The sequence below is a fragment of the Anabrus simplex genome, chromosome 4 (assembly GCF_040414725.1).
Source record: "Anabrus simplex isolate iqAnaSimp1 chromosome 4, ASM4041472v1, whole genome shotgun sequence".
In the NCBI taxonomy this organism is placed as follows: domain Eukaryota; kingdom Metazoa; phylum Arthropoda; class Insecta; order Orthoptera; family Tettigoniidae; genus Anabrus; species Anabrus simplex.
In genome coordinates, this window is record NC_090268.1 from 170,057,509 (window position 1) to 170,083,838 (window position 26,330).

General features: G+C 41.1%; 1 pseudogene; it reads right to left on the reverse strand.

Moving 5' to 3' along the window:
* Positions 1-3,101: 3,101 nt before the first annotated feature.
* Positions 3,102-26,330, reverse strand: LOC136872213 (uncharacterized; annotated as a pseudogene).

Genomic DNA, 26,330 nt, shown 5'->3' on the forward strand with positions numbered 1-26,330 from the left:
AATTACTTTGTTGAATAAATAACTTCATTTTTATATTTTAAAATTCTCTTCCACTTATTTGTTCAGAGAGGATGATTACCTCGTTGTACTTCCTCTTAAAACTAAAATCACCACCACCACCACCACCTCATTGCTTCCACTTACTTGTTCCAGGCTCCTCACTTTCATCTATTCTACCCGAACTCTCTTGGTCAACTCTTGTTCTTTTCGGACCCCGACGGCATTACGAATGGAGGCCTAGGGAGTCTTTCATTTTCACGCTCTTCGTGGCCCTTGTCTTCCTTTGGCCGATACCTTCACTTTTCGAAGTGTCGGACCCCTTCCATGTTTTCCCTCTGATTAGTGTTATATAGAGGATGGTTGCATCGTTGTACTTCCTCTTAAAACAATAATCACCACCACCCCAGGTATTATTAACTTGGTAGTATGGGTAGGTAGCCACGGGGCCCTCAGCTGAGTCCTGGTTTTCTTCCACGTTCCTCACTTCCATCTACTCTATCCGACCTCCCTCGGTCAACTGTTCTTCTTTCCTACCCCGACGGTATTAGAGCACTCGAGGCCTAGGGAGTCTTTAATATTCATGCCGTTCGCGTGGCCCTTGCCTTCCTTTGGCCGATACCTACATTTCTCGAAGTGTCGGATCCCTTCTATCTTTCTTTCTGATTAATGTTATATAGAGGATGGTTGGCTAGTTGTACTTCCTCTTAAAACAATAACCACCACCATTTATCAGGAGGAACAACCAAAATTGACGGTTGCATCTCTGTTCCACCTCCTGCCACATGAAACCCCACCATTCCTGGAACATCAACGCCAGCCAAACAACAGCTGCAAGCCAAGACTATACGCTCAGGAAGAAGACATGTTACCTTTCTCAAGACTTATTCAGAAGTTGTCATTGGGGAGGGAGTATGTGGTAGGCTCTAGTGTCGCCTATGTTAACGATGTACTGCTTTCTTTTCATTTTTACTTCCATATCTAGTTTTTTACTTCTTCGTCCTGATTACAATAATCACAAAAAACAAGCGAACAGAAGTTGCTGTACATAGCCTAGCTTTTACCGGTATTAAAGGTTACTTATTAGTAATAAAGTACTCACAGTTATTAACTAACCCACATTGGACGTGAAGTTCAAGCGTACATTAGATTTACTTCCAGTTAGTAGGATAGGATCACCGGCACCTTTTGACACAAGTTGCCATTGAGCCATGTACAATTGACTGTAGGAATCCACTATACAGCAATACTTGTGTATGATAGGTCATTGGCTGGCACCAGGAGCGACACTTGCACCCTGTATGTTGAGTTGCTGTTGATATTGATATATGGTCCTGCTACTTTAATCCTGTACTGTGCATGAGGGTGAATTCTTGTTAATGTCACAGAGACTGTTGACAATTCGATCTGACCACTTGACATGCCAGCAAGTGAAAACGATACCGTGAAATTGTCCATTGTTGGATCGGGATTTGTTCCATGAAAAAATATTTCTCCAGAAATCTTCACTGAAGCCTGCAAATTGAGCAGTAGCTCTATTTAGTGTGGTCTTCAACAGAATAGATAATGGTTCATAATCACATGTGTCACGGCTTCCTCACGCCGAAAACATGAATGGCACAATACTGAAGATCATTCGGGTTCTCCGGGGACTATGTTTGAAGGGTAATTAGCGTATGAACGGCAACGTCTCAAACAATGGTCATCCTCAATTGCAAAGCCAGCATTTCTAGCTATAGCCCTACAACGTAATTCCCAATGCAGCATACTTTTTCGCAGAGCAAGCAGGTCTATCTTATCCCACTCCTCCGAACAGGCTTTCCAGGGGCTATTGATAGTGCGTGGGCTCTTTTTAGGAGTTCAAATGTACAGGAGTCTATGGATGACCCATCTGGTCAACAAAAGGAATTGCACGGATTCCAGTTTCCATCTCCATTCTCTCTAAGAACAGACGAGTCGAACGAGAGGTGTGGCAGGATGCTTAATCTTGACGGACCCATAGCTGGTTTGTTGTCCTCCCATACAGTGCTGTTTCCCTGTGGGTGGGGGCGGTAGAGTAACACCCACGGTTTCCCCTGCCTGTCGTAACAGGCGACTAAAAGGAGCCGCAGGGGCTCTGAACTTTGGAGCGTGCGTTGGCGGCCACGGGGCCCTTAGCTGAGTCCTGGCATTGCTTCCACTTACTTGTGCCAGGCTCCTCACTTTCATCTATCCTATCCGACCTCTCTTGTTTAACTCTTGTTCTCTTCTGACCCCGACGCTATTAGGTTTGCGATGTCTAGGGAGTCTCATTTTAACGCCCTTCGTAGCCCTTGTCTTCCTTCGGCATCTTCATTTTTCGAAGTGCCGAGTCCCTTCCATTTTTGCCTAGTTGTACTTCATCTTAAAACAATAATCACCACCACCATACAGTGCTGGGATATCTGTGTTGGAAATGGGTGTTAAACCCTACTTCTGATAGTATGTAGAGTCCACCTTCACATTATTAGCGGCACGGCGAATGGTTGTCTTGCCATTGTGGCAGTATCCGGCAATGGTCTTGAAACCCCTTGGAAAACTTTTCAGGCTTTCATTATACAATGTTTGATACATTTTTTGTCTCTATGGCGGTAGTAAATCGAGCGGGGTCTGTTACAGTCGCTAAGGTACACATATTCTTCGTCTAATGTCACCATATTTTTCCAACTGCCCCCTGCCAGACAGCCCTCATACAGCTTTCTTGCGTTAGTGCGACATTCCGAAATGTGACGAGGCAACAGTTTGTGAAGTCGGCACTTATACCACTTTTCTAATTGCAGGTGCTTGTTGATATGGTTTTAACTGTTAAAACGGTCATCCCCAACTTACTTTCGATAGTCCATTGAGGGGCAATGTTACCATCTGAAACAAAGGCCTTCACTTTCCTCACCACTTCTGGTGTATGGCTGGAGGCTGGTCGTTTTCCCATCTGGAATTAATCCCGTTGGCCTTTGCCTTTTTCATTCAATGCAGCACTGATCCCGTTCTTTGATATCAAGAAATCACGCTTCTTGCACATTCTTTCGATTGCAGAATAGCTATATTTAACATCGGAAAGGGCTGTTACGTAGCCCTCCCAGTAGGGGTCAATCCTCTTCGGCATCGTTGCAACTAATGTCACGAAACGTTACACACACGTTGTCGGTACTGACGTGAATCATCACCCCCCATTTCGTCGTGCTCAAGTTCATAACAGCGCCACCAGGGCCTTCAAACTGGTCACCAGAGATCCCGAACGACCTTCTGTATACACCTGATAGCACAGGTATGTTTGAGGTTAATATCTCAAGTTTCCACTTCTTTCCACCTTACGGCCCCAGGGGCTCTGAACTTTGGAGCGTGGGTTGGCGACCACGGGGCCCCTAGCTGAGTCCTGGCATTGCTTCCACTTACTTGTGCCAGGCTCTTCACTTTCATCTATCCTATCCGACCTCCCTTGGTCAACTCTTGTTCTTTTCCGACCCCGACGCTATTAGGTTTGCGAGGGCTAGGGAGTCTTTCATTTTCAGGCCCCTCGTGGCCATTGTCTTCCTTTGGCCGATATCTTCATTTTTCGAAGTGTTGGACCCCTTCCATATTTTCCCTCTGATTAGTGTTATATAGAGGATGGTTGCCTAGTTGTACAATAATCACCACCACCACTTTCCACTTTACTTTCAAACAATTTACAATTTCTATTTTTTGAATAATTATTCGACAGTATAATGAAAAGTATGCTTGGCATGCTTCGTACTATGCTCCTATTTTCCGAGACATCACTCACCACAGTTTTTCAGGAAACATTGCTATATATGGCCTCCTAAGAGAGATACAGAGGGATCTTCTTATGCAAAGAAGTATTCACAATTCTCAACAAATAACATCTGCACAATAGAAAATATGTACAAGCCTATCTCAGTTACAAAATCAGTCCTCCCCTTGTTGAAATATTAATTTGTGTTTTCACTTGTCCAGTCATAAGTTCATCACAAGGGGCATAATTTAATGATAACTTATTATCAAAGCCAATACTAGGGGTTGGTGACGTGGGTACCCACCCAAAGCATCAAGACGAATAGAAGCACAAAGAAAGGGAAAAAATTACAGAAAAAATTGGATGAATAAGAAAACTCTCAGCCATGTGCTCGATAACTGTCCCTTCAATTACCTCCTCATTACTCAGAAACACCTCAAACTCCCCCTGTGGGTGGAGGTGGTACAATAACATCCATGGCATCCCCTGCCTGTCGTAAGAGGCGACCAAAAGGGGTTCCAGGTGCTCTTAATTTGCGATCTTGGGTAGGTGACCACGGGGCCCTTAACTGAGTCCTGGTATTATTGCCACCCTCTCAATTTCATCAATCCTATCAGACCTCCAATGGTCAACTCTTGTTCGTGTCCGACCCTGACGATATTAGATATGCGAGGCCTAGAGACTCTTCGTGGCCCTTGTCTTTCTTTGCCCGATACCCTAATTTCTAGGCGTTAGACCCCTTTGATTTTTCCTCTGATTAGTGTTAGAATTGTGGCCCGGTTATACTTCCTTTTTAAAACAATAATACTTCTACAAAGGGCACCGAATTCGTGATGAATGAGTGTTATGGGTGTTTCGAATGGGTCCACTCGCTGGATGAACATAGCTACAGTAGATTTCTTGATATTGATGCTTTCAAGAAGGATTCTCGCGTGACATATATTCTTGAATCGACAATTCGTTATGAAACACACAAAACACCTTATTACTTGGCTACCCTCTCTTTGGCCGGGATATATGGGACGTTATGGCGTTTATTTATAATACAGGAGATGGGTGATGGAGATTTGAAAAAATATAAGGTTTTTAAATTGATTGTTAGCCTTTCGACCAAGGTGTTTTAATTTGTTTTTTAAGGTTTGCTTTGTGTATTTTTGAAAGGGATGACTTGAAATGTAGTTTTAAATGTACGTTTTCAATTTATTTCATTATTGTATTAATTCATGTGGTTGGAAGGGATTGAAAGAACTGAATCGTGTAGTGGTGGAAATTGGGGGGGGATTATATCACTGGTGTTGCTTCTCTTAAGCTATCTCTGGGAATAATGGAATGCAAGAAGGGACATGAATGTGTCTAGTTAAGAAATTGGAAAAAATCGTATAGATCTGTCGCGTGGAAGAGAGGGGAGATACGAACGACGAGGCTTTTATCCTTAAATCAATATGTAACCGCTGTATGCAAACCATGTTAACAAAAAGTCAATAACGAAATCATTTGAGGTATTAAACCAAGAAGAAAGTCAGTTAATAATTGGATAATGTACTTAGGAAGCTGCAGAGATTCTTACCAAGGGACCGTGGGTTGGCGACCATTGGGCCCTTAGCTGAGTTCTGGCATTCCTTCCACTTACTTGCGTCAGGCTCCTCAATTTCATCTATTCTATCCGAGCTCCCTTGGCCAACATCTGTTCTTTTCCACTCCAACGTTATTACGTATGGGGGCCTAGGGAGTCTTCCATTTTCAGGTTCTGCGTGGCCCTTGCCTTTATTTAGAGGATACCCTAATTTTCGAAGCGTCGGGTGTCTTCCAAATTTCTTCCTCATCATCATCATCATCATCATCATCATCATCATCATCAGTGTTCTGCCATATGGCAGGTCTTCACATGGCAGCTCTCCACGCAATCCTGTCCCCTGCCACCCTCTTTGTTTCCTCATACTTGTATTCTATCCTGATACTGTCCAGCAACAGATATCTTCTCACGACACAGTTAAAATAAATAGGCAAGAGTGTTGGGATGATAACAAGACCTGGAATGATAACAAGCAAATAAGAAATAATAATAACCATAATACATACCAGATATCCCAAGGTAAAGGCCGTCGCGATTTGCAGAAGCTAGGGCACAAGAGGCCAAGTGAATCAATTAAAACTAAGTTTAATTAAGTAATTGGCTAAAATAATAAACCCTCAATTAAATTTTTGAAGGAAAACTTTAATAAGGCAAAATCATTTAAAAGAACTTCCGATCTCCCAAAACTACAATTCAAATTCAGACCAATTAATAAATTGAAGATTAATTCAAAATTAAAATCTTAAAAACCAACTATTACAGTATGAACGCTGAAAACTTCTTTAATGGACTATCTCGGTTACCCAAATGGTGCATGAAAACTGTCATAACCCACAACAACACGCAACTTCAGTAAACAGGAAGAAATAATCCAATGAACATGCAATTAAATCCGCAAGTAGGGTAAATAATCAAATATCGCACTAGCGACCGAAACTTTAATTAAGTGAGTAACTCAACACTGCAGAAAAGTCATCAACACGCACGAAAAAATCATCTCCATATCAGATGAATGTCAATACATCAATAAGAATTAGCTGATACTCATATGTCAAATACAACAGAGGAACGCCCCCCTACCGTTTGCATTCTATTACACCATGATCAAAATGGCTACTCCAAAGTACCGAGGAATTCATTAGAAAAGCGTTCATCTAAACCTTATTTGTTTCTTGCTCGAAATGGCTTGAAAATATTCAAATAATTAATATGATTATTATGATAAATAAGAGAAAATGTAAATTAAACCACCATCGAGGTTATACAGAGACTTCGTACATAACAGCTTAGTTAGGAGCTCCTCAACATAAATTATTCATAATGTGCCTGAAACATCAATAGCTGTATCAAGAAGGTAAAACTAATATCATCCTTACAATTTAAAATTGAAACCCCAAACAGATGAACATTACATAGTTATGATGAAGACCAGTCTTTTAAATTCTTTTTTAAAACCTCAAAAGTCAGAAGATCAGATGCAGAATTTTTCACATATAGTAGGCCTTAAAGGGTCTTCATGTCTCTTAACACGGTGAAATAGTAGTTTTCGTTGGCTAGGTTAACCCAGTACAGAAGTGCTTTGAAGTCTACTTACGAGGTCGGAGGCATAGACGATTAAATTTAAAAACCCAAAACTTCGGGCCTGATGCCCAGATGGAGAATCCATCAACCAGGATCAAATCCCATGACCATCTTCACGTTCTGAAGTGATAATTTACTCCTTAATGCACAACCAGGAGCTTAGCTTCCAAGGCGACTTCTTCAATTTCAGAATCAAGAATCAAAACAACTGCTTGTCGCTTACATTGTCGAGCCACGGTTCATCGCATAGCAAACTTATCTTCTCCCGGCCAGAGAGCAGCACCAACAAACCACCTCGTAATACTAGTACCAAGTCGACCGCTAGATGGCTCACCATCACCAAATCAGAGGAAAGGCTATACAATCTCAATATCAGAACTCACGGTGACGCTGACAATCATATGAACGCATGAATGAGATACAAAATACATCGTACCATGGCGAGGAGTAATTCTAAATCCATTACAATCTTCTCCGTCCTTTTTGTCTTTTTCCACTTACCGTTCCTTCTATAGCATCTACAAGCAAGCAATCTCTCCTCATCCAATGACCAATCCAATTGTGCTTTCTTTTCTTGATTACTTTTAATATATTTCTCTCTTCCCCAACTCTCCTCAAGACTTCTTCATTCTTTACTTTTCCTTTCCATTGTATACTTTCCATTCTCCTCCAAATCCACACCTCAAATCCTTCCAATCTTCTTTCGTCTCCTTTTCTCAATGTCCATGTCTCAGCTCTATACAGCCACACTCCATGCAAAGCACTTCACGCTTCGTTTCCTCAAGTCTCTATCCATGCCCCCACAAAAATGTCTACTCTTCTTATTAAATGTTTCCTGCATTCGCAATACGAGTTTTCACCTCTCTACTGCACCTCATGTCCTCTGTTATTACACTTCCCAAGTATTTGAAAGCATCCACCTGTTCTATTATTTCCTGGCCTAACTGTATGGTTGTCTTCATTTTTTCTTGTGTATCACCATACATTTTTTTATTAATTATCATTCCAAATTCTTCACAGACAGCATTTAGATCTGTTAGCATCGGCATCACAGATCGTTCACTCTCTGCCAGTAGGACCTGTCATCAGCAAATCTATTCTCCTACCCCCAACTTTCACTCCTCTTTCCCCCTGGGGGTAGGGGTGGTATAATAACACCCACGGTATCCCCTGCCTGTCGTAAGAGGCGACTAAAAGGGGCCCCTGGGGCTCTGAATTTTGGAGAGTGGGTTGGCGACCACGGGGCCGTTAGCTGAGTCATGGCATTGCTTCCACTTACTTGTGTCAGGCTCCTCATTTTCATCTATCTTATTCGACCTCCCTTGGTCAACTCTTGTTCGTTACAGACCCCGACGCTATTAGGTTCGCGAGGGCTAGGGAGTCTTTCATTTTCACGCCCTTCGTGGCCTTTGTCTTCCTTTGGCCGATACCTTCATTTTTCGAAGTGTCGTATCCCTTCTATTTTTCCCTCTGATTAGTGTTATATAGAGGATGGTTGCCTAGTTGTACTTCCTCTTAGAACAATAATCACCACCACCACCTCACTCCTCTTTTTGCGTTCATGCATTTCTGGATAACCTCTTCCAAAAACATCTTAAAAAGTATGGGGGAGAGACAGCAGCATTGTCTTACGCCCCTTCCAATTGTGGTTTCCTCTGTCATCTCATTCCCTATCTGCACTCTTATCTTCAGCTGTAGACACAGTTTCTTAATCAGCCTTCTCTCCTTCCAGTCGACTCCGTTCCTGCTTAGAATGTCCATTAACTTTTCCACTGGACTCTGTCGAAAGCTTTTTCCAGGTCAGTGAACACAGCATATATTTCTCTTCCTCTTTCAATGTATCTCTCACCTAATGTTTTTAACAGTCCAATTGCATCCCTTGTTCCTTTACCTCTTATGAAACCATACTGTTCCTCAGAGATGCAGTTGTCTAGCCTTCCATGAAGTCTTCTGTTCAGCACTCTCGGTAATAGCCACAGGGGCTCTGAACTTTGGAGCGTGGGTTGGCGACCACGGGGTCCTTAGCTTAGTCCTGGCATTGTTTCCACTTACTTGTGCCAGGCTCCTCACTTTCACCTATCCTATCCGACCTCTCTTGGTCAACACTTGTTCTTTTCCGACCCCGACGCTATTAGGTTTGCGGGGGCTAGGGAGTCTTTTACTTTCACGCCCTTCGTGGCCCTTATCTTCCTTTCGCCGATACCTTCATTTTTCGAAGTGTCGGAACCCTTCCTTTTTTCACTCTGATTAGTGTTATATAGAGGATGGTAGCTCAGTTGTACTTCCTCTTAAAACAATAATCACCACCATCTCAGTAATACTTTAGCTGCATGTGTGATCAGACTGATAGTTCTAAAATCTTCACATTTCTTTGAATTCTTTTTCTTTTCAATCGGTACCATTACTACTAACAGAAAATCATCTGGCCATTCTCCGCTTTCATATATCTTATTACAGAGATATCAGTGGCGGCTCGTGGATATCAGCACTTCGAACTATACTATACGGGGCCTATGCAATTATTTTTATTATGATGATGATGATTGTTACGGGGTTACCCGTGGGCCAGCAGAGCTGAAAGAAGGTGCCGGAATGAATGGGTCTAACTACAAAGTCAAAGTAATTTAAAAATTTAATAAAGGTTATATTTGCAAAAGATAACAAAATTTTAACGACTTTTCACTTAGTGAAATAACAATGATATAGCAATTTTGAAACAAGACTTAGAAAGATCCAAGACTTCAGAATTTTAACACTCTTGGGCTACAAGCCTCTAGTTTTACAATTTTGAGCTCCAACCTCAACTTTACAAAAGCACAAATTTGTTCAAAGGGCAAAAATCCCCTAATACATGGAACACTTGCTCCCAACTTCAAATATCAAGCCTTCCAGAGGCACAGTTACCACACTTGAAAAGAGCTGACACGCTCTCAGTTTTTCCAGCCTATTCAAGGCAATATCATAAACTTACAATTACTTGCCATCAAGGCACCACTAACAAAAATGAAACAGGGGTATTTGTACCCAACCTACTGGGCCTTAGCAGAAAAAGAACAGGTTAAGTAAATGGCCCAAAACATCAAATTGAATGGAGGCGTGTACTTGCACTCGTAAATATGCATTCTTAAAACCTTAAAGGCACTAGGCCGATGAAACAGGGGCTATTCCCAAACTATGGAGGTGACTCGTATAAGAATAATTTAAGACATTACGGAAAGGAAGAAAACCAGTTACAAAACGTAGTCACCTCAAATCAATATGAAGGGGAGCTCGAGAGGGTAAATCACTCTCTATCCCCGAATTACAGTTACAGATTTTATGAAATTTTTACATTAGCTGGCAGAACTTACATTTTAGCGAAGTTGGTTACATATTAAAGTTTCGGGCCTATCCCTCGGATTAAACTGCGGAGCTCGCAAGAAATACAGATGTTAAACGGCCATTACCTTGCTAAAGAACTGCTGCCTGATGAAAGAGGCACCGCCCGCCCCCTGCTAGACGCACACACTTAGCTAGATGTTGATCAAATGGCCAAGAGACGTGAAAATCCGAAGTTTATAAACCCTCGGGGAAAGTTCGAGACTTACACTCAAAATCGAAGAAGAAATATGGGATTGGTTGGAAATTAATTACAGAAATTCTTGATAGGCTAAAATCAAAACGGGCGGAGATAAAAGATAAATATTGCCAACCCAAAAATGAATGAACGAAATTTAGTAAAGATAAAACTTATGAATACAAAATTTCTTCAAAAAACGTTCCTTCATTCCGCACCAGGGTGCATGATCAAAGTTTTTTAGTAGTGGCATCTATGAGAGAATGTCCAAACTTCTTGATGAACGGAAAACAAAACAAGTTGAAATTCACACAGTACAGGAAACTTTACAATCACAAAATTACGGTAGTGATATCTTCTGAAGAAAAGTTTAAGTAGGTCAAGTTTCAAGTTCACTGTTCCTCCTGTAGAGGAGTTTTTTGGGCGCAAGATTTAAATGCGGGGCGTTGGGGTGTACCTCCCGGTACATACCTCCCCCCACCCAAATGTCCTTCCAAGGGGTGACACATAAGATTTTTTATAAAATAAATAAAAAATAAATACTTTGGAAAGAAAAAAGTCTTTTTTAGTAGTATAATAGGACAGTTCGGGCGCCGCCTCCGCCTCAGGGCTCCCAAGGGGCCCCTCCGCCTCCGCCTCACGGGAGGCCCTCCCAGAGGCCTCCTCCGCCTCCGCCTCCCGAGGGGCCTTCCCAGAGGCCCCCTCCGCCTCCCGCGGGAAATTTGAATTGGTAAACAAAGCCACGTGCTTTTTGACAGCTGTCATCGACAACAACGCATCGCTAAACTCACTGCTGCCATCTTGACGGGCCTAAACCTCAGTGGTACCAACTTAACCTAACTAGCGCGAGGTAAACAAATCCACGTATTTTTTGACAGCCACGTGCTTTTTGACAGACAACAACGCATCGCTAACCTCAGTACTGCCATCTTGACGGGCCTAAACCTCAGTACTACCAACTTAACCTAACTAGCGCGAGATAAACAAATCCGCGTGTATTTTGACAGCTGTCATCCGCCATCTTTAAACTACAGAGCACAGTGCTGCCCTCTTTAGCGCAGTAGCTGCAAATTCGTCACCTGTCATCGCAGTGCTGCCATCTTGGCGGGCCTAAACCTTAGTGCTACCAACCTAACCTCACTAGCGCGAGACAAACAAATCCACGTGCTTTTTTGACAGCTGTCATCCACCTTCTTTAATCTATAGAGCACAGTGGTGCCCTCTTTAGCTACTTACCTTTGAAATGTGGTGGCCGATAATTTGAAAAATGCTTTTTGACAGCAGCCATCTTTGAGCACTGTGCTGCCCTCTTTGTGGTGGCGGGTAATTTTTACGTCACAGCTGTCATCCGCCCTCTTGCATCGCAAACCTCAGTGCTGCACTCTTTAGCTAGATACCTTTGAAATGTAGTGGCGGTAATTTGAAAATTCTTTATGCTCTTGTTTGGAAACAAAGCCACGTGCTTTTTTTTGACAACTGTCATCCGCCATCTTTAATCGACAGAGCACCGTGCTGCTATCATGCGGGCAATTTCGTCAGCTGTCATCCGCCATCTTTAAACCACAGAACACCGTGCTGCCCTCTTGCGTCAGCTGACATCCGCCATCTTTAAACTACAGAGCACCGTGCCGCATTCTTGCGAGCAATTTCGTCAGCTGTCATCCACCATCATTAAACTACAGAGCACCGTACCGCACTCTTGCGGGCAATTCCGTCAGCTGCCATCCACCATCTTTAATCAAGAGAGCGCAGTGCCGCACTCTATGTGGTGGTGACAAATTCCACATTCGCCATCTTTAATCTACAGAGCGTCGCGCTGTACTCTGTGGTGGCGGATAATTTGAAAAGCTGCCAAGAGAGCATCGTGTTGGTATCTATATTCTTTGACATGTGGTGGCGGCAAATTCCACATCCGCCATCTGAGAGCACCGTGCTGCGCTCTTGATCGTAGTAGCGGTCAATTTAAAAAGAACATGTCAAGGAATACCTTTGTTCTAAAAGAAAACAAGACTACAGTTCTGAACGGCTTGCGTAAGATAGCGATTGTTATAACCTCCTTTTCCCTGCTCTGTTAAGGCATAGCTTTATCGAACATACAACGCGATCTTACACATAAGACAGCATGCATATCACGTACCTGCAAGTTTAGACTTGAACACATAATACTGCTTATAGTTCGACGTTGTTGAACACTGCATTGCATGACTAGAATCGAGCATTGTTTAGAAAGAAAAAATTATCTTCTCAACATACTTACTAAGCTGCTTTTTTTCCTCTATCAAACTACATCTCTATCGAACATGCATTGCAAAAGCAAGAGTATTGCAAGTTTAGACTTGAACACATACTACCGTTTATAGTTTGATGTTGTTGAACACTGCATTGCAATCAAACACTGTTTAGAAAAAGAAAAAAGTTCTCTTCTCAACATGAGCTAGACAATAACATACTTACGAATCTGCTCATCACCTTCCTTCTTGCTTTTCTTCTTTGAGTAATGAACGAAAATCTATCTTGCAAATAAGGAGCGGGAGGAAGGTAATACCTAACCTAAAATAAAAGAATATGACAATTCTACATTATTTATTTACATCTTGTATGTACAAGTTTTATCTCGAATCATTTTACCCTAGTGATGTTTGCGTACTTCTCCCATTCTCGATACAATTCTTGTATGTACAAGTTTAAACTTGCCGTACTACTCTCTCAGCGTACCTCTCCGTATCTTTATACAATATGTACAGTGAATTGTGATGTAAGACAGCGTAACGTATATATTTTACAAAGTATACACCTCTAGCATAATGTTTACACACATCTGCTTTATGTAAAGTAGTACCTATCAATACTACTATGCCCCCAGGCTAGAGTGTTGGTAGAATTTGGAATGACAAACCGTTTGCAATCATCACTATTAAGGGCTACCTTACTAATTAAATGAGTGTACAACTGGTGCTTCTTGCTTCTAATGACAGACATTTGCTTATGCAAAACAGGAGGATTGCTTTTAATGCAATTGTTATAGTTTTCAAAACTTAGCTGATTCTGAACGACATTCTTTTTAACCCCCTTCAATCTCTTTATTTGTAGTTCATTTAAGAGTTTTATGCAATATGACTTGGATTTAGTACCTACAAATGAATCGATAATATTCCCAGCACATTCATCTTTCATTTTACCTAGAACCTTTTTGTTCACTAGCGGTAGATGATATTGATTATTTGCAGGATAGTTACTTGTATCAAACCTACCTACGTCGGCTTTGCAGTACTTGAATTGGCTAAAACATTCATGTATGAATTCCATTACGATTATATGATGAGGAAGTACGCGCGTAATGCGCATTTGCTCTACACAGATACCGATTCGTTTATTTATCAAATCAAAACTGATGACTATTACAATGATATAAAGCCAGACTTCCATGGGGTGCGACGCTTGATGAGAAGACAATAGACCTAGCCTAGTGGACAAGGTGGGCTTACTAAGCCAACAAGATTTTCAAGCTTTTACCAATTCACGAATTTCACCATCCATACCTTTCGAGTTTTGAAGATGCCTAAATGCCCCTTAATGGGGTCTCATGGTAGTACTTGAAGATCTTAGGTACAAAAACAGCTGGAACCACAACTTTCATCTTCTGATCAAGCCTCGACGGGCAACATAAAACTCCATTCCTCAACACATAAGGGACGACATGTTCCCCAGAAGAAAGGGTTTCCATAATAGGAGCCAGCACAGGATCTTCACGTTGATATTGTTCAATGTCCCTAAACAACAGTTAGAATGGCATTTACACCTGAAGGTATTGATGTGGGAAGAGAAGAGAAACCTTTCAGTTCGGAGGTCTCCACATCATGAGCAAACATGCGGCTTAATCCATCCGCAAAAACATTTTCCGATCCTCTAATATGCCTGACATCAAACTGGAAGGCCGAAATCTTGATGGCCCATCGGGCTATACGACCCGTACGACGCGGTCTAGCTAAGACCCAACATAAGGCTTGGTTATCTGTTTCCAAGTCCAACTTGACATGTTCCAGATAGAGGCGGAACTTCTCTAGTGCAAATAAGACTGCCAAACCCTCAAGTTCGAAGATGGAAAACTTGGCTTCTTGAGTCGATGGTGTCCTAGATGCATAAGCGATGGGTCACCTTCCGAGTGCAGTCTCTTGAAGAAGCACAGCAGCCACCGCCGGCGACGACGCGTCGGTTTGATAGATGAATTTCTTCGAGAAATCAGGTATAGTAAGGACAGGGGCGTTACAAGGAGCTAATTTCAGGTCTTCGAAAGCGGCTTGTTGAGAAGGTCCCCACTCAAATTTGACGTCTTTCCTATGGAGTAAGTTCAAGGGCGCCGCTCTGTTAGTGAAGTTAGGAATACATTTCCTGAAGAAATTCACCATGCCTTTGAACCGGGCAATACCTTTGATGTCCTTAGGAGGTTTGAAATCACGGATGGCCTGTGTTCTGGAATGATCGACGGCAACCCCATCGGGTGACAAAATATGCCCTAGGAAGGACATGGAAGGCTTAGCGAAAGCCACCTTGGACAACTTTACAGTTAACCGTGCCTTACGAAGGCGATTAAGGACCTCTTTTAGATGATCTAGATGTTCTTCAAGGGTCTCAGAAAATAGGACATCATCAAGATAATGGTATAAGTATTCAAATTTGATGTCGGAGAAGACCCTGTCTAGCAGTCTCGTTAGCACAGGTGCCCCCGTGGAGAGCTCGAAAGGCACGCGGTTGTACTCATACAAGTTCCAATTCGTGGCAAAAGCTGTGAGATGTTTGGATTCTTCGGCTAGAGGGATTTGATTATACGCCTGATTAAGGTCTAATATGGTGAAGAACTTGGCTTTCCTAAACCATGAAAAACAAGAATGAAGGTCGGGAAGAGGCACAGATTGTAACACCACCTTCCGATTTAATGCTCTATAGTCAATCACAGGCCTGAAGTCACCTTGCGATTTCGGAACCAGGAAAATTGGCAATGAATATGCCGACTTAGAGGGTCGAATTATACCATCTTTTAGCATTTGATCGATGATCTCCTTGAGAGCCTTCATTTTAGGCGGAGATAATCTGTAAGGTGGAAACCTAACGGGGACCGAATCCATAACCTCAATCTAGTATTCGATAGTGTCAGTAACACCAAGAGTATCGGAGAAAACATCTGGAAACGACTGACAGAACTTACGAATACTTCCAGCCTGCTCCTCAGGTAGATGTCTACGGTCTAACAACATCTCATCCTGGGTAGGCAAAACAGATGAACATGACGCAAGATTACATTTTAGCAAGGGAATTTTACAAATATTAGCAAATTTGAAAGTGCACAACTTGCTTTGAATGTCGTGCACTGGACCCGTAAAAGACATGAAATCCGCTCCCAATATTATCGGGCAAGACAAGTTCTTAGCCACAAACAATTTAACTTTCCAAGTAAATTTAAAAATCCGAATTTTGGCAAAGATGAAACATGAAATTTCTAAAGGAGAGGAATTGGCCGAAACACATTGAACCGAAGACGAACAATAATCAGGAAATTTACAGACAGACTTTAATTTTGAGTACCATTCAGCCGATATAATAGAACAAACACTCCCAGAGTTTAACAGGGCGGTGACCGGTTCATTGTTCAACTCAATTTTGAGAAAAGGTACCCGTGCGGGAGACACCGCTGCAATCTTAAGGCATTCTTTAGGAGCTTCAAATGATAAATTAGAAGAAGGGGCTGAGCCTGGAAAAGATGAGCATGCCGACTCAGCCGATGAAGCTAGTCATTGCCTATTATTCGAGTTGGTGGAAGTTGCACCAGAAGTTGAACAGGAGGGGGTGCTATTAGAATTAGGGCAATTCTTGGCGATATGAGAAAACGAGCCACGTTTAAAACAGCCTTGGGATGACCCTGCTCTGTTCTTCGTCCCACTGGATTTAACCAAAGGGCACTTATTACGCAGATGATCTGCCGATCCGTAAGCATAACATTTGCGGGTGGTGGAAGTTCGGCGAGGTGAAGGCCGAAAACTACTGGAAGATGGAGGGGGTTCCATAGCTACTCTTAAGGTGTCGGCATACCTAACTGCTTCGGCTGAGACAGCCATCGCCTCCAACTCAGCAAAAGTTTGCGGACGCGACGCAAAACACATGTATGACCTATAGGGTGGGGAAATGCCTCCCACAATGGTCTGCACAATTTGATCTTCAGGGAAATGAAGAGCAAATACCCTTGTGTAAAACTTAATATCTTTGATGAAGTCTGCCAAGTTTTCATTGAGTCGCTGTACTCTGTAATAATACTTTTGTGTTAAGGAAGACATGGCTCGAGCCGGAATGAAATTTGCCAGAAGGTGTGCATGGAAGTCTTCTATAGAAGACTGTTACGCAATGGCTCTAACTATCTTGTCCGAGAGGACACCTATGGAGTAAGGGTAAATAATTTGAAGAATTTGACAAGGGGAAAGAGAAAACACTAGAGCGTGATCTTGGAATTCAACTAAAAATCTTAAGAATGCAATGATATCATTAGTGAAATTAACGGAAAACTTAGAAATTCCCCTGAGCAACATAGCCAACGGTGAGGCGAACTACTGAACCCCGGTGACATAGTGGCTAACGGCCGAGGTGGTGAAGAGGCTTCGGAGACAGCATTATTTAAAAAGAACGGGGTAATTGAGGTACGACGATCTGACTCATTTCCTAATGGGGCAAAAGTTTGATGAGTTGCCACAGATTTCCTACCTTCTTCACCCTTGGAAGAATCTTCCTCACTTACAATGTTTACCACAGTGGCCTGGTCGGTTTTGGGAGTAGTTGTCCCAGTTACAATCATCCTAGGTGCAGAAGAAATCGGCACAGCGACGTATCACCTCCCAGGTGCTGCGATTGAACGCCATCCCCACGTTGTGCTTGCTGCTCACCCACGCAGTCACCTCAGCCTCCTTCGTGTCCCCGTAGTAGTTGTAAGTCTTCAGATATGTGCCAAAGGACAGGATATACACTTGTAGCAGCTCGTCTTGCAACTCCGCTCCATCAGCCGCAGGATATGGATGAAGTCTTCTGCGATTTAATGATCTTCTTCCAGGAACAGCACCATACCTGTGTGATTACGAGTTACTTCTAGCTGGTTAAACACACGGTTGGCTTTCCACCACCAATGTTGTCTTGTCTGGGTGAACTTTGCTTCCCGGTAATGACCATACAAGTCAACCCCCTGTGGGTGGGGGCAGTAGAATAACACCCACGGTATCCCCTGCCTGTCGTAAGAGGCGACTAGAAGGGGCCCCAAGGGCTCTGAACCTTGGAGCGTGGGTTGGCGACCACGGGGCCCTCAGCTGAGTCCTACCATTGCTTCCACTTACTTGTGCCAGGCTCCTCACTTTCATCTATCCTATCCGACCTCCCTTGGTCAACTCTTGTTCTTTTCCGACCCCGACGCTATTACGTTTGTGAGGGCTAGGGAGTCTTTCATTTTCACGCCCTTCGTGGCCCTTGTCTTCTTCTGGCCGATATCTTCATTTTTCGAAGTGTCGGATCCCTTCCATTTTTCCGTCTGATTAGTGTTTAATAGAGGATGGTTGCCTAGGTGTACTTCCTCTTAAAACAATAATCACCACCACCACCATACAAGTCAGGATACAGGGCATTGTTACACATCATTTCACGAGCCTGCTCCTTCTTGAAGTTCCGTGAGCAGTCCCGAGGCGACTCTCCTGGAAATTCGTGAGGATGAGTCTGGATGGAATAAGGATTGAAGATCTGCATCACTTTGCAAAAATCTATACTTTGGACTAGCTCGTTGATTTTCTCCTCATAATACTAGTGACTGAATATCAGCAGCACCGTCTCGATATCCTTAGCTTGTGCCAGACTCACGATCAGATGGCGCAAGTAGATGATACGAGTGTGAATCTGTACAGCGATGAGTAGCGAGTCGTTCTGTACAGGACCGAAGATATCGTCGTTTAGGACCGTCTGCAGTTCGTTGTAGCGCTCTATATTACGATGGATCTCGGAAATGTTGGCAGTGGGAAGCGCTCCCGTTGAATCGGTGCTGGCATTGGTCGAGCCAGAACCGACCGTGTTGTTTCGAGGACGCGGCATCAGGAAATTGTGGAGCAACTGGGGCACCATGCTGAGGATAGCTGCCGTCGAGTCGTTCCCTTCGGGGGCTTCGCTTCCGACGGAGGTCGTACGGCCACCGTTTAGCTTTCGCCACCGGTGTATAGGAAACTTTACAATCACAAAATTACGGTAGTGACATCTTCTGAGGAAAAGTTTAGGTAGGTCAAGTTTCAAGTTCTCTGTTCCTCCTGTAGAGGAGTTTTTTCGGCGCAAGATTTAACTGCGCGGCGTTGGGATGTACCTCCCGGTACAATGATTATTATAATATTATTATTGTTATTATTATTATTATTATTAATGCAGTTTAATACAAGATAGTACATACCTTCATCCTCTGATCACGTTCTTGTCCAGCGGTTACCGTTTTTGGTTGTTCTACAGGAGGTCCGGGATTTGATGCCCAACTCACCCAGAGAAATATGAATCATTGATAGCATTTGGTTCGTGCTACCCCATCCTCGACATAAGAAGTAGAAAATCCCCTAATGCTGTGGGTGGAAGAGCGTAGAAGAACTGACCACCCTACCGCAAGTAAAGTCCTACACAGGATGCCTGTCTTCTGCATGTCTATTGTTCCGATTCCTGGCGCTCAGTATGAAGATACTTGCTGAGAAGTTTCCAACGTCTCGCGAAGGGGTTATTTCTATTTCACAATTTCACAATAAAATCACGACAATTTTCCCTAACATAATTAACTTGAACAGATGGTTTGATATTTAATTCAATTATTTACACAGACCTAATTCACCAACCCTAATTTCTATGGGCAAAATCCATTCGCCGCTCTTTTGATTTTACAAATTTGTCCAACACTTTCTTGTCAAAGTCTGGATTGTATCATATCTTTGCTTATAGACATCATTGCCAAAGGGTTCAACCTGTCGATTTTCATTGTGTTCCTAACAGTAAGAAACGATTTTATGCATTTCAAAGTGGAGAAATATCTTTCTGATTCAGCCGTTGTCATGGGGCTGGTAATGCTAATTTTGAGAAGTTTATGAACTTCACTAAAACAATTGACAATCTATTTTCCATCAGAAATTTAAACAAATTTATTGCTCCTCTAATACTCCGGAAATCTTCTCTTCGGTACATAACTTGAATTCTGTTTTGAGTTTTCTCTTTCAAGCTTGGGATAAAATGAACAGACATGGTTAAAAGAATCCTGTGGGAACTTGGTAGAATGTGCCTCAAAGTGAACATCATGCAATAAAACAGAAACTTCCAAATTGCCAGTAAACGAAAATATCTCTCTTACTTGCATTGAAACCACGTCGCATATTTCTTTGGCCTACACTATTCGTCTACTATGTGGAGAAATATCATCCTTTTTCCTCTTCCGATCCGGTTCTGGAAAGTTTTGTTCAATATCCCTGTGAATTACATCAGCTTCTGCTCTTTCTCTCATTACGTGTTTTTCGAAAGAATCAATGTCATTTCTTATTTGAACACTATCCTTGTTTCGGGACTGAATTGGATTATATAGAGGATCAACGTGAGGAAATAGACTATGGAACACATATAGCCAGAAAACAAATTCAGGATCACAAAGAATGCGTCTTAAACTACTTGCTTCGTTTAATGTGATCTTGTTTGTACATTTCTCTTCAATTTCTTCATGGCAATCTTTTAGATTTCTCTGTTTTCGTACACCACATTCACAGTTCTTATGTTATAATCCCAGCGCGTGGGTACAACTTTCGGCATTTTCTTCTTAACAGTGTTTTCGAGTTGGCCACTTTATTATTTATTATTAAAGTTTAATTTTATGAGGGAGAGTGCTTTGTTTGTGTCCAGCGGTGTTGTTTTTTCCATGCGAGCGAATGTTAGACGACGTCATTTATATTTGCATCTGTTTTTGGCAACTTTAAGACATGTGATATTTGGTGATTATGAGTAAGGGGACGCGTTCCTCATTTGAAAGGTCTGCATTTTCATGTCTGTGTGACTTGCAGCGGGTGTAACGGGTTGGACCTTGTGTGTTTTGATATATGCTGCATTATTTTGGGATACTGAATCTCCGCTTTTGAGTCTTCTGCCGTGTTGTTGGCGAGGGTGGTATGTGTGTCTACCGAGGAGAGATTTTTAGCGGCGTATAGTTCGTGATGAGTTTACTGGTTTTTGTCCATGTCACTACGGTTGTTACTGCAGACGATACTTTTTATCGCGATGTGTAGTTCGTATTTTCTTGTATGATATAAGGAATATTTGTATCATGCAATCTTTTCCAGGGACCAACGTTGAATTATGTGTTGAAAGTTAAAGCCTACTCTGTTATATGTTATGAATATGTGTCATGTAATTTATTTCAGTAATCCACGTTGATTTGTGTGTGTCACTATAAAGTCCACCAGTTGATTGATTTTGTTTCATGTAATTCATTTCTGTAACCTAAGTTGAATAGGAAGTGTTGCTTAACGTACAATTTATTTCCTTATATTTTCTATCGAGACTTCGTGTTAGTGAGAATTGCGTAAATGCAGCATGCTTTCTTGGTGAATCTGGAAAATATGACATCATGTTTCCGTTTGTTTGATTGTGTATATTTCCCATTTATGTGATTTTTGTGTGTGGTTCCGATCCACAGTGTTTTGTCGTGCTCATATGGTTGCTAATAATTAAGGTGTATATATTTGTGCGTAGGATGTTTTACCACTCAACGTGTTATATATTGTACAGTTAGATTCGTTTTTGTCTCCCCTTTGCGCATTAAATCACGTCCTTTCATAAGGTTAGGGACCCCCACTGTAATGCCAAGTTTGCAGGAAAGAGGAACGTACTCATTTAGAGTTGAATGTTTTAACAAACGTAAAGCCAGGTTCGTGGTGCGAGCACGCTAGCCAATGTGTTAAAATCAATGAAATTCAAGAATTTTTGCTTTGTATGTCTACCCCACCTGCGTCCAAGTCGGAGTGAAGATAATCCCGGTAGAATCTCAGGAAGAAATTTATTTCAGCAATAATCTATTTATTTATCGTAGGTTCCGAGAAAGATCGCCTTCCAGTCCTCTAGATATCGCTCAATAAACCATATTCCTGTCGGTGGACGTCTCCATTCGACATCCAGTGGCAATAAACCTCAACGCAAATCAATATGTGAACTTAGCTCTACATCTCTTATCTTATCCTACATAAATAATAAATCCAACTTATCATTTATACTAATTTATTAGCATGATAATCTGAAGAAAAGTTAAATAAATACTGATAAACACGAGAAAAGAACAATGTGCTTCTATACAAAGTCAAAAATAATTTCTAGTGATAATTTGTGATATCATCTTTCTTATGTCGCCTATACTATTTCTCTCTGGCAATGACTCATAATTGAAATGGTATTTTCATTACGATATTAACATACGTCCAGGACTGAACTTCATGACATTCAAATACCTAATACCATCTTGCAGCATTTAAATTACAATTCGACTCCTCTGTCGGGAAAAATTAAGTTTAACGTTATGAATAAGATGCCGTACTGAAAATATAATTCATGTAGTTTGGTTAGTTTTCATCTAATTTCATTCATATTTGATCATCCTGACGCCCCTACGCAAAAACATCTTTATTATATGGTAATTTTCATAATTGGAGCTCTATAATTTCCAATTTCATCTTATGGACCTTTATTAATTCACCTATGGTATCTGGAATTCTTCTTACGACTTTGTCTTAATTGTGAGATTCGAGATATTTGAAAAGTTTCCTTAATATGGCCCAAAATTGTTGCCATACCTTCTAAATGTTGTTAGAAATTAAATATTCATATATTTCTCCTATATATTAAAATTAGACTGTGATACCAGTAAATATAAACAAGTTAAATCTACCTTTCATTAATCATCAACTAGCATACTAACAAATGTACCGTAAGTGTCAAACAGTCATATATTATTCCACCATCAATCATAGTCTAACCTCATTTCATACTCCGCCGTATAATTCATTTGAGTTAGCTCAATATTTCAATCTACAGATCGGGAAAGAAAGACCCTAAATACATCTATTACTCTTATTACATATCCTTACATCTTCACCATTTATGTATGCGGAGGCTAACAACTACTCATAATAGGTCACTATGTGTTTCAAATTCACATAAAATCAACTGGTCTCTTACTAATAGACTCTTCTCAACATGAGCCTAACCCTATAATAGTTATTCAATACGATTCTCATCGATTTTATCATACAACTTCGTAATATCTTCTTCTTACATATAATCTGTCGACAAATGAACATTTAAATCTCAATATTTCTACTAATACACAATTCAAATCTATCACTTCTTAGTCATCATTCTTCTCATTTCATTATTCTTCCTTATAACTTCTCATTTGTTACGATAATAATCTCCCTCGATGATATTACTTCTGCAATACTCATTATAATTCAGGTAGGATCTATCTCTTCCTTTAATTCTTATAGGCATGGTCATGTTTGTCAATATAATTGCCTCCTAGAGCTCATCTACGTCTCATGTAACATGCATTCTCCCCAATACTTTCTGAATCATAACAGAACAGCCTTTCCAAGTAGATTGGTAACATGTGTCGATATGTAATACACTCACTAAAAGCATTAACATAACCATATTACTTCACATGTCAGAATACATATCAATTAAAATAAATAATATTCGTGATTTTATGACCATGATCTGCTGTTGATGGTTAGAATTTGGCACATAGAATAGATCTGACTGAGAATTGTGTTGAAAGAAAATATTTCTACCTAACGATATAAATATCTTTAAACAAGAAACTTATCTCGTATCTCGTCACTCCTCCGGAACCTCCTCCTTCTTCTCAGATGTTACATGTGCTCCATGCGGCCGGTTACCGCCTCTCCGGACGTCACCTCTGGTCCCAATGCATTGATGCTGCTATGCTTCGTTATGACATCCTAGGTAATCTTCTCCCTCAGCTTAAGCGGGCTCCATGGTGTTACAGTTGTTCATGAAAGTAGAAATCAACATTAGAATGGCAGAATACATAATTATTTAAATTGTTCATTTAGCCTCTTAATATTATTATTGATGCTACTTGAAATTGCGTATCTATATCTAAATGGATACAGAGTTTTATCTGTACATTGCTCAGAATTTGAAAATAATGATATTTCTGTTTCGGTCATGTAATAACAAGGAAATACAGTTTTTACTTTTCCGTAATTTCTGTCTGTATGTATGTACACGCATCACTAGAAAAGGCTAAAGGGAATTTAACGAAAATCGGTATACAAAGTCGGAAAATGAGCCACTGCAATCTAGGCTATAAACGATTTTATTCACGCTGAGTGAAATGGTAGTTTAGGGGAAGGCCTAAAATTTTAATTCTCAAATATTTGTTTTATTAGTGGTCTTTTCGATAAATGCTAAATAACCAAACTTATATAAAATTAAATTTCTGACCATTTATGTCTTATGCATTTTTACCGTACCGACTATGATAACACAGATATTCATGATTTTGTATTTTTGTTGTTAAGTCTAAGCTATAAACAAATGAAGAGTCCAAAGGAAAAAAACCAGCTAACCCAATAGCATTTACATTTTCAGGAGAGCCATTTGAAAGTTAAAAACGTTATAACTCTATCGGTTTCAACAATTTCTTAATGAAGATGAATTTAACACTTGACTATGAAGGTATGGAGGACGCTAAGGATGGAATTAACTTAAAAGTTGTTTTTTGCACTTAGATACAAGGTATCCTAAGGAGAAACAGGCTAGCCGGCAAGTATACTAGCGAGAAACTTAACTTTCCTTGGTAAACATTAAAACTTCACACAATGTACGTTACTTCCGTACCTTGCAAGAGTCCTTTCCGAGTTACTGCACCCATTAGAATCACTACAAAGTTTCACAATGAATCATGTCGAGCTTCATTTATTTGCGGTCTTCGTATATTTGAGCTTGTCGAAGTATACCTTGGCTTTGTCACTACAGAAAGTCTTCAGATGCTGTAGATATCTAAATGTTTCCTCAGATATTGGGAGTGTATCTGAAATAAAATAAGAACATATGAAAGTGTGCTTATGAAACATTAAAATACGAAGGCGGGAGAAAAGATAAAATATTAGTAAATTCCAAAGACACCAGCGAAGGCACTCTTACCATTATATGCTCTCTCTTGGAAGAGGAACTCGTTTGTTTGCTGTGTAGGCCTCTGATAAATTCTCTTCTCTGAAATTGTCAGTATAGACGAATTCCACGCTGCGTTGTAGATGGCCCTGTGCTGAATAAAGCGAGGATGATCATTGGTGATACTCGCTTCTTTGAGGGAACGCGTCGGGAAAGGACATCGCTTTACATAGGGGCAGGCACCTGGGTCCTCAAAGTAAGACGACCAGTTCCTCACAATGCTTTGGTCTACCTGCACTGCCACAAAAGGTTCTGGTTTGCTTCTGGCTGGATATATCGCTTCGGTCCATTCGCAAGGTACTTCAACTCTTTTCTTGGTGTCTACTAGACCCGTGTACTTATCGCACTCCAAAAAGGAGTGACCTCTCACAGGAATGTGATGCACACTGTTTCTAACCTCTTGAGAACATGAACCACACAGTGAAGATAGCGAAATACATTGTAGTTCTTATTTTGTCCAGCACAGGAATCACAGAACACGGCGAGATATTTTACTCGGGGATCTAGGAAGTTTGTAATGTAGTAATGGAGAAAGCTCACAACTTCATTGGAGCCTTTCTTAACAACTTCTTCACTGTATCCAAACCAAAATGATCTGCCAGTAGAAAGTTCATGTATATTGAAGGTGTAGTACGACAACTGTAATAAACGTCATTCCTTGTGATGTTAGGTAATGGGAGATTTCGTTGGTAATCAATGCATACAGCTTCCTTCATAACATCCTTCTGACTTGCCGTTCTTGCAGCGCGCTTTCTTGAATAGAATGTCTCTGCTTGCCTCAAATGAAGCTCCTGCAATATTTTAAGGAATTTTAGCTGTGTTTAAATATCATTCCTTTCTTCTGTAGTTAGACTACCATCCATTAGTCGTTTATTTAGTGCTTCAACTTCAGACGTATGTTTGTCACAGGTAGAACATGTATCAGACCTTGGGTAGCCAAAGGCTAAATTGAATTCAGTATTGAAAATCAGTCTGTATTTTTCAAACGAGATCTTGATTTCAGGGTACAGTTTACGCAACATGTCACACATTTTCTGTACGCTAAGGTCTTCAGGTAGATAGATTTTCGAAGGCGTCTTTAAACTGTAATGGCTCTTACGACCCTTAAAAGAGGCTATGTGACCAAGTATGTTTTCCCCTTTGGTCTTCTGGTGTTGAACCCGTAGCTTTCAGTGAAGTTTGTATAGTGAACACTCTCACCTTTGTATTGCCATGTAAACTTATGAAGCCCTTCCTGCTTACTTCTACCTCTTCGTATCCATCCCGTTGTCTCAATCTAACTCTGTAGTGAAACGAGCAGCCACGGAAATTAGCCTTTTTCAGGCCCCTTACAGTATCTTCGTTTAATCGGAATAATCTTCATGAGACCGGCAAGATGCGCTGATTGCTTATTCCAGTCATCTAGTTGATTGAACTGTGTAATCAGAGCTGACCTGAAGAGTCTTACATTTATAGTCCGGTCCTGTTTCGAATGTTGAAGCACGCAGCTTTTCCATCACGTCCCTCATTGTTCCTAATGCCTTCTTTTTCTTTGTTGATTTTGATCCAGACGGTCTGCACCCATCTTCTTGTGACGAACTTTCTTCACAATTCTCATCCAT